This window comes from Mustela nigripes, chromosome 1 (assembly GCF_022355385.1).
Source record: "Mustela nigripes isolate SB6536 chromosome 1, MUSNIG.SB6536, whole genome shotgun sequence".
Taxonomy (NCBI): domain Eukaryota; kingdom Metazoa; phylum Chordata; class Mammalia; order Carnivora; family Mustelidae; genus Mustela; species Mustela nigripes.
Window position 1 is genome coordinate 104421851 of NC_081557.1, and position 6367 is coordinate 104428217.

Sequence of the window (6367 nt, forward strand, 5' to 3'; positions counted from 1 at the left end):
GCGGTTAGCCCCCCCCCCCCCCCCGCCGCGCGCCTTGGTCCCCCTACCGGCACCCCCCACCGCCCCGCTTTCCCGGGATGGACACACGCCCCGGGCACAGCGCCTGCCCCGCAGCCGCCCCGAAATGCAGAATCTTGAGACTCAGGCACCTGAGATAAACAGCCTCGGACGGGGCGGGGGAAGCGGGGCTCAGAGGAAACTGGGGAGACGGGGAGGGTGATGGCCTGTGTGCGAGGCTCGCACACAGGCGATGTTCCTCCCTCGAGGCCGCGCGACCGTCCGGGGACCGAGGAGCGCCCCCTAGTGCAGGCCGCTGGCTGTGCGCGCAGCCCGCCTGCCCGCCCCGCAGCGCCTCCCCGGCCTGTGCCCCCGATCCGTTCCCCCGGAACCCCGCGGCAGCAGCTCCGGCCCCGAGCTCACAGAGCCTACAGGGCTGCAGAGCTTCCGCTCCAGGGGAAGAGGGCCGGCCTTCTTACTTTTATTCAGTACTTCTTTATTCTTTTCATTGATGTTCGTATAGTTTCCAATCCTTTGTAAACTTTCAAAAATTATTTATTTTTATTTTTACATAAACACTTTTATGAATATTCCTAATTTTTCTTTATTTTTATTTTATTTTATTTTGGGACTTAGATTCTTTTAACAAGCGAACCAAAACATACCCAGATCTAATATTTTAGCTTTTTTGTTTTTGTTTTTCTTGTTTCTGTTTGTTGCTGTGTGTGTGTGTGTGTGTGTGTGTGTGTGTTTGTGGTGGTTCTTTTTTCTCTTTGTTCTTTTCTTTTCTGCACAAAATGATGGGATGGAGGAATTTACCCCCCCCCCCAAAAGAATACAAGGTAGAACTCATGGCCAGGAATTTAATCAATACACACAAAAATAAGTTGTCTGAACTAGAATTTAAAACAATGACTATAAGGATACTAGCTGGGCTTGAATAAAGAAGAAACTAGAGAATCCCTTACTGAAGAAATAAAAGAATCTAGTCGGGCCAAAATTAAAACTGTTATAACCAAGACACAATCCCAAGTGGAAGTCTTAAAAATGAGGATGGATGAAGTAGAGGAGTGAGTCAGTGATACTAAACATAAAAGAAGGAAAATAATGACGCTGAAAAGAAGAGGATAAGAAAGGTAATGGACCACAAAGGTAGATGTTGGGAACTTGGTGACTTATTTAAATGTAATAACATTTTAGAAGATAAATAACATCTTAGAAGATGAAGAGAGAAAAAAATGGGAAGAAGGTTACTGGAGCAAATTATAGCCAAAAACTTCCCTAATCTGGGGAAGGACACAGACATCAAAATCCAAGAAGCTCAGAGAACCCTCATTGACTTCAACTAAAGCTGACCACTGACAAAGTGTATCATAGTTAAATAAATAAACAAAATACAAAAGCAAGGAAAGAATCCTGAAAGCAGCAATGGAAAAAAAGTCCTTAACAAGGGAAAACAGATCAGATCAGATTCACAGTGGATTTGCCCACAGAGACTTGGCAGGCCAGAAAGGAGTGGAAGGAAATATTCAATACAATAATAATAGTAATAATAATGATAATAATAATACAGTAGTAGTAGGGGACCTTAACACCATGCTAACAGCAGTGGTCAGATCATCTAAGCAGAAGATCAACAAGGAAACTGGCTTTGAACGACAGACTCCACATGTCATCCTAAAGCAGCAGACTATACCTTCTTCTCAAGTGCAAATGAAACATTCTCCAGAATAGATCACATAAGGGGTAACAAATCAGGCCTCAACGAGTACAAAAAACGACTGAAATCATACAACGCATATTTTCATACCACAATACTATGAAACTTGAAGTCGACCACAAGAAAAAAATTTAGAAAGACCACAAACACATAGAGGTTAAAGAGCATCCTACTAAAGGTTAAAGAATGAATGGCGTAACCAGGAAATTAAAGAAGAATTTAAAGAAATACATGGGAAAGCAAATGAAAATGAAAGCACAACAGTCCAAAATCTTTAGGATACAACAAAGGCAGTCTTAAGAGGGAAGTATATTGCAATATGGGCCTTTCTCAGGAAACAAGAAAAGTCTCAAATACCCAACATAAAATTACACTAAAGGAGCTAGAAAAGGAACAACAACAAAGCCTACAGTCCACAGAAGGAGGAAAATAATAAAGACCAGAGCAGAAATAAATGATACAGAAACAAAAAGAAAACAGTAGAATGGATTAACAAAACTGAGAGCTGGTTCTTCAAAAGAATTAATAATATTGATGAACTCATAGCTAGACTTAACAAAAAGATAAAAGACCCAAATAGATAAAATCATGAATGAAAGAGGAAAGATCACAAACATCCCAGAAAGACAAACAGTTATAAGAGAATACTATGAAAAATTATATGCCAGCAAACTGGGCAACCAGGAAGAAATGCACAAATTCCTAGAAACTTATAAACTACCAAAATGGAAACAGGAAGAAATAGAAAATGTGAACAAACACATCACCAGCAAAGAAACTGAATTGGTGATAAATCTCCCAATAAATAAAAGTCCTGGACCAGATGGCTTCCCTGGGGAACTCTACTAGACATTTAAAGAGTAGTTAATACATGGGGCACCTGGGTGGCTCATTGGGTTAAGCCTCTGCCTTTGGCTGAGGCCATGATCTCAGGGTCCCGGGATCGAGCCCTGCATCGGGCTCTCTGCTCAGCAGGGAGCTTGCTTCCCTCTCCCCCTCTGCCTGCCTCTCTGCCTACTTGTGATCTCTCTGTCAAATAAATAAATAAATAAAAATCTTTCTTAAAAAAGAGTAGTTAATACCTATTTTTCTCAAACTGTTCCAAAAAATAGAAACGAAAGGAAAACTTCCAAACTCCCTCTGTGAAACCAGCATCACCTTGATTTCAAAACCAGAAAAAGGCTCACTAAAAAGAATTACAGGCCAATATCACTGATGAACGTGGATGTAAAAGTGTCAGTCAAATACTAGCAAATCAAATCCAACAGTACATTAAGACAATCATTCACCACAATCAAGTGGGATTTATTCCTGAGCTGCAGGGATGGTTCAATATTCACAAATCAATCAACAATGACACACCATGTTAATAAAAGAAGGGGTAAGAACCATAGGATCCTTTCAGTAGATGTGGAGAAAGCATTTGACAAAGTACAGCATCCTTTCTTGATAAAAACCTTCTACAAAGTAGGAATAAATGGAACATACCTCAACATTATGAAGTCCACATACAAAAGACCCACAGCTAATATCATCCTCAATGGAGAAAAACTGAGAGGACTTTCGTTAAGGCTAGGAACATGACAGGGATGACCACTCTTAGCAGTATTATTTAACATAGTACTGGAAATCTTAGCCTCAGCAATAAATAAATAAGTAAGTAAATAGTATCCAAACCAGCAAGGAAGAAGCCAAACTTCCACTATTTGCGGATGACTTGATACTCTGTGTAGAAAACCTGAAAGAATCCACCAAAAATTTGCTGGAACTCACATGAATTCAGCAAAGTTGCAGGATATGAAATTAATGTGCAGAAATCTGTTTCATTTTGTAATGAAGCAGCAGAAAAAGAAATTAAAGAATCAATCCCATTTGCAATTGCATTATAAATAGTAAATCTAACTAAAGAGGTGAATGACCTATACTCTGAAAACTACAAAACACTTATGAAAGAAATTGAAGAGGATGCAAAGAAAGGGGAAAGCATTTCATGCTCATGGATTGGAAGAACAAACATTGTTAAAATATCTATACTACCAAAGCAAGTTACACATTTAGTGCAATCCTATCAAAATACTGCAAGCATTTTTCACAGAGCTAGAATAAATAATCCAAAATTCATTTGGAACCACAAAAGGCCCAGAATAGCCAAAGCAATTCTGAGAAAGAAAAAACTAGAGGCATCATGATTCCAGACTTCAAGCTCTGTTACAAAGCTGTCATCATCAAGACAGTATGGTACTGGCACAAAAACAGACACACAGATTAATGGAACAAAATAGAGAGCCCAGAAATGGACTCTCAACTCTGTGGTCAACTAATCTTCGACAAAGCAGGAAAGAATGTCCAGTGGGGAAAAAAAAAAGATGGTATCTTCAACAAATGGTGTTGGGAAAACTGGACAGCCACATGCAGAAGAATGACAGTGGACCACTTTATTACACCATACAGAAAAGTAATTTCTAAATGTATGAAGGACCTAAATGTGAGGCCTGGAACCATGAAATTCCTAGAAGAGAACACAGGCAGCAACCTCTTTGACTTTGGCCATAGCAACATCTCATTAGGTGTCACTGTAGGCAAGGGGGAAAAAAAGCAAAAATGAGCTATTGTAACTTCATCAATATAAAAAGGTTCTACACAGCAAAAGAGAGAGTAAAACTAAAAGGCAGCCTACCAAATGGGAAAAGATACTTGCAAATGACCCATCTGATAAAGGGTTAGTATCCCAAATCTATAAAGAACTTATCAAACTCAGTACCCCCCCAAACCCCAATAATTCAGTTAATAAATGGGCAGAAGACACGAACACTTTTCCAAAAAAAGACATACAGATGGCCAACAGACACATTAAAAGATGCTCAACATCACTGATCATCAGGGAAATGCAAATCAAAACCACAATGAGGTATCACCTCACACCTGTCAGAATGGCTAAAATTAACAACCCAAGAAACAGCAGGTGTTGGTGAGGATGTGGAGAAAGGGGAACCCTCTTGCACTGTTGGTGGGAATGCAAGCTGGTACAGCCCCTCTGGAAGAGAGCATGGAGGTTCCTCAAAAAGTTAAAAATAGAGCTACCATATGATCCAGCAATTACACTACTGGGTATTTACCCAGAGGATACAAAGATACTGATTCAGAGGGGGCATAAGCACCCTAATGTTTATATCAACAAGCTTTGGAGAGATCCTGAATGTCCATCAACTGATGAATGGATAAAACAGATGTGGTCTATGTGGACAATGGAGTATTACTCAGCCATCAAAAAGAATGAAATCTTGCCATTTGCAGTGATGTGGATGGAGCAACGGAGAATTATGCTGAGTGAAATAAATTGGAGAAAGATACATACTCCTATGTGGAATACACAGATGTGGAAGTTGAGAGAGAAAAACTGATGAATCAATGTGAAGGGGAGAAAAGGAGATAGAGAAATCAATTGACTGATTGATAATAATAAGAGATTCCTAGTGATAGAGAACATTCCAGCGTCCATGGAGGGAGGTGGATGGGTCATGGGTATTAAGTAGGCACTTGCTGGGATGAGCACTGGGTGTTGTATGTACACGATGAATTGCTGAATTCTACTCCAGAAATCAATATTGCACTATATATTAACTAACAAAATTTAAAATGAAAAATTAAAATAAAAAATAAAAAATCAAATGAAGAAGTGCTCTTTGCAGCACTTCTGAGAGATTACATGGTGTTGCTGGGACTCAAAACTTCCTGGCAAGATCTAGGAGCGTAGAGTTCTATGCCCCCCGTTCAGAAGAGTCAGAGTAGGTGCTAGTGTACTAGCTACGTAGTAGGTGCTAGTACATAGTAGGCTAGTATACTAGGCTACGACTAGTCCTGTGGCAAAGAAACGGTTTAACTTTGTTGAACAAGATTCCCCAAATATATCTGTACATAGATTTTTTCCTTTCTTACACCGTCATTTTAAAAAAGATGCTAAACTTGATTTCAGAAAAAAACTCCCTCATGTGCTTGCATGGTGTGCCTTCTGTAGATAGACAGATGAGATAGATAGATAGCTGGTCAGGGTTACTTCCCAACTCCCATATCCTACCAGTCTCAGCTGCACATTCCCAGTTTGACTGGTGCTGCCTGGATTTGCGTGTCCTTCCATTGTGGCCGGAACATCAAATTCAAATAATACCAGATGTGTATTTGGAGCGCACCAGTGGAGGGGAGAGTCGTGGTTAAGAAAAGCTCACTGAGCTGAGCACTCGGTCCTCCGAGGATCTGCTATGGCGTGTCAGCTCAGGTGCAGAGAGCCCATTCACACAGCTGCTCGTGCATGGCATGAGGAAACCACGTGACAACTTCTGCAGAAGTGATACCAGGCCCACGAATGTTGGAGCACAGATAAGAGCTAATGTTCAGCCTCCCTCAAGTGGAAGACCGCCCAGGAACAGCCTCTGCACTGGGTTTGGGAAGTTTGAAAAGCCTCGCAGACTGAGTCTGTGGTCCAGATGGATTTGGACTAGGGGCCACGGACAAGATCCCATGCTAGGCTGACACAGTTTGCCCCTGAAACTATCTGGGGAGAATTTTCCTGTTAAATAAAAAACAGTGTTCAGGATCTGCACTTCCTTCTGCCAGAATAAAAACGCCGAAACATACAGAGCAGAAGGAGACAGC